Consider the following 8664-nt stretch of genomic DNA (forward strand, 5'->3'; position numbering starts at 1 on the left):
TAGATAACTTAGATTCCAGGATCTACTGGCTTAAACATGTTAGATTAGATAACTTAGATTCCAGGATCTACTGGCTTAAACATGTTAGATTAGATAACTTAGATTCCAGGATCTACTGGCTTAAACATGTTAGATTAGATAACTTAGATTCCAGGATCTACTCTTGAAGGAAGATTTTGAGCTGGACTCCATGCACCTTTCAAGTGCCAATTGAGAATTTAAAGTTGTAAAAAATAAAGAGAGCACTTTGAGTAACTTTTCAAAGTATTTATACGTTTGTACATAGTTGTAATTAATATGAATAAATGCAGTGAAGATATCTACAGTAACAAGTATCCTATATTTCTAGCTATATTCTTTCCTCCGATATATAGTTACATTTAAATTTATCACTCATGATTTGGAACATACATATGAAAAAAAAAAGAATAATTCTTAATGCCTTTTTTTATTTTTAGGTTTTGATAAATTGTGCACTTTAAGCTGGTGGCGCTAGTGATTTAAAGGCAACCGATCTATATATATGTACATTACTGATTCCACTTTTTCTGGTTATCATAAGACAACAAAGTTGTTATGTGGTTTGAACCTGGTATTTGTAGCTAAACAAAAGTGTAATACAAGATTTTACTGCCAGCTATATGATAGCTGTATTACAGGCAACTAGCAGTGTCTCAAGGTACTGTTTAACATGATTTTTCTTTGCCCCTAAACTGAACGTGTATGAAGTTCTGTGTGAGGTGTCGAGTTGTTTATATCAGTGTTGTATAGACAAAGTATTTACATGAATTTGTTCGAGTATTTTGTGTTGGAAATATAAACAGATGAGGGTGGAGTTTACTATGTCACTTCAGGAACCAGGTTACAGACAACCACTTCTATTTACGAAATGTTTTATAATGATAGGTTTTATTCTTGTTTTTAATTCTGTCTTTACTTGTTACTGTTCATGTTTCTAGTATGAATTTCTATATTTGAACTTTGAATGATATTATATATTGCATGTGAAGTTTCAAGAAATACGTGTTTTTTTTGTTTTTATCAGCTCTTGAAAAACCTTGTGATTGTAGGCAAGATGAAATAATGTAGTAGTTTAATAATCTCTTATTACCAGGAGCAGAATGTATTAATGGATTTCTATATTTTTGGATCATATATATATATTATTTCAAGATTTTATTTAGATAACATAGAAAACCCAACCTTCCAAATTTCTTAAACAGATTTCAAGACAACGTATTTTTGTGTATAATTTTTGAAATCTCAAAGCCTTAAGAGATCACAGTTGGTTTAAATTAGTAATTAAAGTTTTTAACTGTCAAGGAAATGTATTTTAATAATGTTTATGTATTTCACAGAAATGTTTCTGTGTTAGTTATTTGCTGTATAAAGATGTGTACATCACTTATTTTAATCCTTGATCTGAACTTCGTTTCATTTGCTGAGCTCATAAGTGTAATTCATCAATAATTTGTTCATATGTGGAATAATGGTGATACACTCTGGAAACTAAATCTTACTGAATGAGGTTTTTCTAAACTTCCATATAAAAAATGTATTATGAGAGATGACGATAATTACAGTGAACTTGTTACTCTTACGATGGTAGACATTGTGTTTTGTGTGTGCTTTGTTTAACACTGTATCTTAGTATCACAGCTAGTGTTTAAGCTCAAATTTCTTGTTGTTTCTAGATATGTAAAGGTTTTATTAGGCATGTGTCACATTACTCTTCTGTTTCTAGATAAGTACAGGATTTATCAGGCATGTGTCACATTACTCTCTTCTGTTTCTAGATAAGTAAATGTTTTATCAGGCATATGTCACATTTACTTTCTTCTGTTTCTAGATAAGTAAAATTTTTCAGGCATGTGTCACATTACTCTCTTCTGTTTCTAGATTAGTATAAGTTTTATCAGGCATATGTCACATTTACTCTCTTCTGTTTCTAGATAAGTAAAGGTTTTATCAGGCATATGTCACATTTACTCTCTTCTGTTTCTAGATAAGTAAAATTTTTCAGGCATGTGTCACATTACTCTCTTCTGATGTAATGAAGTAAAAGGTGAGGTTGAATTCCTGATCTACTGAATATATAATTCTTGTTTTATAAGAATGCAACAGTGTACATATATGTAATTGCTTAAGCTTATTCTTTAATATCAGAATTGTACAGTTCCACTGAGGCTACCATTTGGGTGACTACGTTAGAAGTACATTTAACACTTCACATGTGGGAACTTCTGTAAATACAGTATGAAAGTATGTAGTTTTAAACTAAACTTGGCCGACTAACACTATTGTACGTAAATACTGTATGGTAAAATTGAGCTATAAAGATATGCATTTTCTTTTTTGACATCTGGTTTATTTTCGTCTGCTATTGTTTGTACATTTCTAATTCTTCAAAGGTTTCCAGTTTTTTAGATGTTGAAGCAGGAAATGCAAAATATAAATTTGATAAAACTGGAAAATCAGCAGTGGTTTAAAGGTCAATGATTAGGACAGTTATTACTACAAAACTTTTACGTAATGCCATTGTGAGGACAGTCTGCTTTCTACTAGATAGCTAACTTTTTAATGTACCATCTTGTCACAAGCATACAAGTTCTGTTACAAATAATGATGCTTCTTGCTACCTAAGTTGCCCAGTAACTTTTTCAGGTACCAGTTACAATTCTACTGTTTTGTTCTGTTACAAACCATGATGTTTCCTGCTACCTTATTTCACCAGCAACTTCTTCAGGTGCTACTTACAATTCTACTGTTTTGTTCTGTTACAAACCATGATGTTTCCTGCTACCTTATTTCACCAGCAACTTCTTCAGGTGCTACTTACAATTCTACTGTTTTGTTCTGTTACAAACCAGGATGCTTCCTGCTACCTTATTTCACCAGCAACTTCTTCAGGTGCTACTTACAATTCTACTGTTTTGTTCTGTTACAAACCATGATGTTTCCTGCTACCTTATTTCACCAGTATCTTCTTCAGGTGCTACTTACAATTCTACTGTTTTGTGCTGTTAAACACCAGGATGTTTCCTGCTACCTTATTTCACCAGTATCTTCTTCGGGTGCTACTTACAATTCTACTGTTTCATGCTGTTAAACACCAGCATGTTTATGGTTTTCTAATACCAGTTCAATTAATAAATTGTTACTTATCAGCTGGGACTGTATTGTTTTTAGGTGTTAATAGCAGACATAAAGGCAATTTGTATCTTTCAGAGGTTTTAATTTTACAGTAATAGGCTAGGGTTAAAGATGACTGTATCTTCCAGAGGTTTTAATTTTACAGTATTAGTCTAGGGTCAATGATGACTGTATCTTCCAGAGATTTTGATTTTACAATAATAGTCTAGGGTCAATGATGACGTATCTTTCTGAATTTTTAAACTTTCAGAACCACTCTAGGATTGAAGATAATTTTATTACCTCAAGGTTTTAAGTTTTCAGTACTATCTAGGCTTAATGTTACCATCCCAAGGTTTGAATTTACAATACCAGCTTTAGGTTAGAAGAAACTGTAGTGAATGAAGTCTGACTTTAGTGGACACTCAGATTACATATTTCTTATCATGCTACAACATTCTACATATCATTATCGTGCTTTATATAGTAAAGTCTTGCATCAAAGAAGACTTTAATTAAGCTCAGATTTTGGTTCTGTAATAGCATTTATTTTTGAACATGTTTTTACTGTCATCTCATTTCTAAGTATTGTTGTTTTGAGAAGTTGACAATTTTAAGAATAGAAATTACCAACTAATATTTCTATTTTTTGGTCTGTAAAAGAAGCAAACATAAGTATTTATCTGTCTTCACTTTCCTACCATTCTTGTATGAACTGTAAATCCACTATGTATATAATATTCATATATTTAAATATCACATAATGTGAAATGTTGTGAGATCCTTTCAATTGTAGTATTTTAAAAGTTATAGACGATTAAATTTGTTTCTTCAAAAGCTCTTTTATTAATGTAACTGATTAGTTACATCAATAAATATTATTTTCAGTTTCACCATTTGAAATACATCATTGACGATGGAGAATTATTTCCAACTTTCAGTGATGATAAACGTGGTTGATTGTGTGTTGCCAGAATTTAATAGTTTATAGAGTCCTCTAGAATATAGTTAAAAAATAATAATTAAAAAGCCACGAGCACTTGTTAATATTTCAAAAAGAACTGTTTCCGTTGCTGTTGAAAGGCTTAGGTTATGTTTGTTTGTTTTAAAGATCATATTGGACAATCCACTGTGGCAACTCAGACTTTGCGAGAGAGGTCACATTCTTTGTTGACTTTGAAAACTGTAATTATTTTATATTTCTGAATCTTGCAACTTATGTGTTACAGATCTATTTTGTAAATGTCACAGGAGGTGCTTGTGGTAGTTTCTTTTCATCAAGCCACAGTAAGTTCAGTTGTATGATGTGTTGTTAAATATAACATACGAACGACTTGAGAGATGTTATTCTCTTGTATATAGGGCTGCAAACCTTTCTTACAAAATGGCTGGCTCGAATATATTCTGTGTGGAAAGATTTCTTTAAGAAGAATGTATATATAAGTAGCTAATGAAATGAAAATATTGTCAAAAACATATTATAGCATTGCAATTAGTTGGCTAAGTTGTACTAGATACGAATGCTTATCCACTTGGTGCTCGGAGTATTTCCGTCTTGAAAGTGTATGCCGTGTGTAATAGTATAAAAAAGTGTTACTGATAGTAGTGTTCCAGAATTATTTAATATCAAGAATGTGTTATAATCTTCCACAAGAGCAATGGACAAATAAATGGTAATAAACAGTGATGGAGGAAAAAATTTCATTTCTATCTTCACAGTGTATAGGCTGAATTAGATTAGACTGTGTAATAATGACAGAGATTAAAACATGGGAACAACTTGGGAACATTTTTCCTGTAAGTGGTTTTTACAGTACACTAATATCATTAGTTAATATAGGTCTAAGATCTGACCTTTTATAACATGGGTACAACTTGGGAACATTTTTATATTAGTTTACTGTAAAAACCACTTACAGGAACATTAGTTACTATAGGTCAAAGATCTGATCTTTAGAACATAGGTACAACTTGGGAACATTTTAATATTAGTGTACTGTAAAAACCACTTACAGGAACATTAGTTACTATAGGTCAAAGATCTGATCTATTAAAACATAGGTACAACTTGGGAACATTTTTATATTAGTGTATTGTAAAAACCACTTACAGGAACACTAGCTACTATAGGTCAAATATCTGACCTTTAGAACATAGATACAACTTAGGAACATTTTTATATTAGTGTACTGTAAAAACCACTTACAAGAACACTACTTATGATAGGTCAAAGATCTGACCTTTTATAACATGGGTACAACTTAGGAACATTTTTATATTAGTTTACTAAGATATTCACTTATAAGAAAACTGTAATTACTGTAGGTCAAAGATCTTACCTTTAAGCCAACAGTTCCCATAGCGACAACAGTTATCTGTGTTACAATTGTACTAAACCTAATACAGCTAAGTTATCGTTATCTTTAAGCCAGCAGTTCCCATAGCGACAACAGTTATCTGTGTTACAATTGTACTAAACCTAATACAGCTAAGTTATCGTTATCTTTAAGCCAGCAGTTCCCATAGCGACAACAGTTATCTGTGTTACAATTGTACTAAACCTAATACAGCTAAGTTATCTTTAAGCCAGCAGTTCCCATAGCGACAACAGTTATCTGTGTTACAATTGTACAAAATCTAATACAGCAAAGTTATCGTTATCTTTAAGCCAGCAGTTCCCATAGCGACAACAGTTATCTGTGTTACAATTGTACTAAACCTAATACAGCTAATTTATCGTTATTTTTAAGCCAACAGTTTTCATAGCAACGAGGGTCTGATATCTGTGTTGCACTTTGTTTGCTCATGATTTTCAGTGATTTGGTAAAGTTTGGAATAATTTGTAGTGCGTACTGGAGGAATTTAGGTGTTTTGGAAATATCGTTAGAAATGAACGGTTCTTTACTCTCTATATAATAATAATAATAGACATTGTTTCACATCGACAAGTTCTTTTACTACTAGCCCCGATGAAGCCGCAACGGCGAAACGTTGGCTGAAATCAAAAGTCTTATTATAATTATCTGGAGCGTAAATTTTTCTTTTTTTTAAGTTTGGAAAACGTGCACCAAATGTTTCTTCTGCAGTGTTGTTATATTTGTATTTACCAGAAATATATCGACTTCAATATTGAAACAACTCTCAGACATGAAGTGACTGTAGTTAGGCTCTTGGGGTATATTTTGCATAGTTATTCTGTATATTTGTATGTAAAATAAAGTTTGTTAAATAAAAGGATTAAAACTATAGATTGGTTGTTGATGTGTTTCATGAAACCAGAAAAATGATTTATATCGTATGACATTTGTTAATATGTTGTATGTCATTCGAAGGTTTTCTTCGTTTCCCTAAAGTGTGGAGGCGTGCGTTTCCATTCCAGTTTTGGTGAAGATGTTTATCAAAAATTATAAATAACCCTCCTTTATGTGTTCACAATGAAAAAAAAAAAACAGTTCCGATTTGGAGAAATAGTTTTTACATTTATAGACTTTAATTTTTGAAAATAAAAGTTGAAACTGAGAATGGTTTTTCCTTGTAATTTCAAACTCACGATAAAAGAACAAACCACTGTGGCAAAGCATGTGTTAAGAAGGTACAATATTGAACGGCCTGACGTGTAAACGATATTTAAAGTAATTTATACGGTATTGTACGGTTGTTACTGAGTGACACGTATATTGTTCATTCTCACAGAATTGTAGTCCATTCAAGGAATATCGTCTGACGGATTTTTATATAACATATACAATATAATATTTGTGTAAAGTTTTTTCTGTATGACTGCTTTAATCTTTCACTCACGGCTGTGATAATTACAGGAATAATTTAAGCTATCTTGAAAAGGAAAATTAGTTTAATAATGCGTTACTTATCGGGTATTTTTAGTCTTGTCAAAATTTTAGAAATTTTGTACTTAGAAAAGATTACTTACGTTAAAAGTTTATCGAAGCATGAGTTTACCGTCAGGAGAAGACTCAAACATGACGTTGAAAAATTGTAAGTTGTTCATCCCACAAATTTAGAATCTCAAACAAATCAATATTTAAAAAGCTAAAACTAAAAGATAAGTTTTTAGTTCATTTTGACTTGTTTGGGTGAAAAAACAAACAATTTTACTAACGAGATGAATTTATCACATGGGTGTCAAAGACGTAATGCGCGTTTGACTCGTGTGCTTGGAAAATTAAAATCGGCTCGTTGTGCTCCTCTCTTTTTTTATGTTCAATAGCAATAATCTTCATCAACGGTTGTCCTTGTGTTGCTGCTCGAGACAATGGACGTGCAACATTCGGCACGTGAAGCGGAGGCGTGGAACACGGATCCCTTGTTACGTTCTCTGTGCACAATACAATATTACAATCGTGGCGATTTTTTGTTTATATTAAACGTCTCTTTTCAAGTATTTCATTTTAAAAAGTTAATTCTATAAACTACGATTTTATTTCATATTGCAGACCATCAAATTACTCCAAGTGTTCTCTTGATGTGTGTTGTATCACGTACAACAAAGTTAACAATAAAACTAAATGTTCTAGCCTAAGTAACCACAACTGTGTAGTGACGTTATGATAAAATTTACTGTTTGTTATCGTGAAACGAAATGATATGACTCGTTGAATTAGATTAGAACTGTCAATTGTTGATTAGCTACGTCCAGCTAAAGAACTGTCATAGGGTTAATTCTAATCGAAAAAAAGACTAGTGAGAATGTTAATTAATTTTACGTTCAGCTAAAGAACTGTCGTTAGGGGTAATCAGTTTTACATCTAATCGAATAAAATTCTCACTAGTCTCAACTAGTCATTCTTCGATGAGATGTAAAACTGATTACCCCTAACGACAGTTCTTTAGCTGAACGTAGAATTAATTAACCTAGTGAGAATGTTAATTAATTCAACGTTCAGCTAAAGAACTGTCGTTAGGGGTAATCAGTTTTACATATAATCGAAGAATGACTAGTGAGAATGTTAATTAATTCTACTTTCAGCTAAAGAACTGTCGTTAGGGGTAATCAGTTTTACATCTAATCGAATAAAGACTAGTGAGAATGTTAATTAATTCAACGTTCAGCTAAAGAACTGTCGTTAGGGGTAATCAGTTTTACATATAATCGAAGAATGACTAGTGAGAATGTTAATTAATTCTACTTTCAGCTAAAGAACTGTCGTTAGGGGTAATCAGTTTTACATCTCATCGAAGAATGACTAGTGAGAATGTTAATTAATTCAACGTTCAGCTAAAGAACCGTCGTTAGGGGTAATCAGTTTTACATCTAATCGAAGAATGACTATTGAAAATATTAATTAATTCTACGTTCAGCTAAAGAACTGTCGTTAGGGGTAATCAGTTTTACATCTCATCGAAGAATGACTAGTGAGAATGTTAATTAATTCAACGTTCAGCTAAAGAACTGTCGTTAGGGGTAATCAGTTTTACATCTCATCGAAGAATGACTGTTGAGAGTGTTAATTAATTCTACGTTCAGCTAAAGAACTGTCGTTAGGGGTAATCAGTTTTACATCTCATCGAAGA

General features: G+C 31.9%; 1 long non-coding RNA gene across 1 annotated transcript; it reads left to right on the forward strand.

Moving 5' to 3' along the window:
• Positions 1-15: 15 nt before the first annotated feature.
• LOC111083340 lies at positions 16-6380 on the forward strand. The gene is made up of 2 exons (XR_002608976.1): positions 16-5069; positions 5359-6380. It is a non-coding gene; the product is annotated as an uncharacterized LOC111083340 (long non-coding RNA).
• The last annotated feature ends 2284 nt before the right edge of the window (positions 6381-8664 follow it).

This window comes from Limulus polyphemus, unplaced genomic scaffold (genome assembly GCF_000517525.1).
Source record: "Limulus polyphemus unplaced genomic scaffold, Limulus_polyphemus-2.1.2 Scaffold9145, whole genome shotgun sequence".
NCBI classification, from domain to species: domain Eukaryota; kingdom Metazoa; phylum Arthropoda; class Merostomata; order Xiphosura; family Limulidae; genus Limulus; species Limulus polyphemus.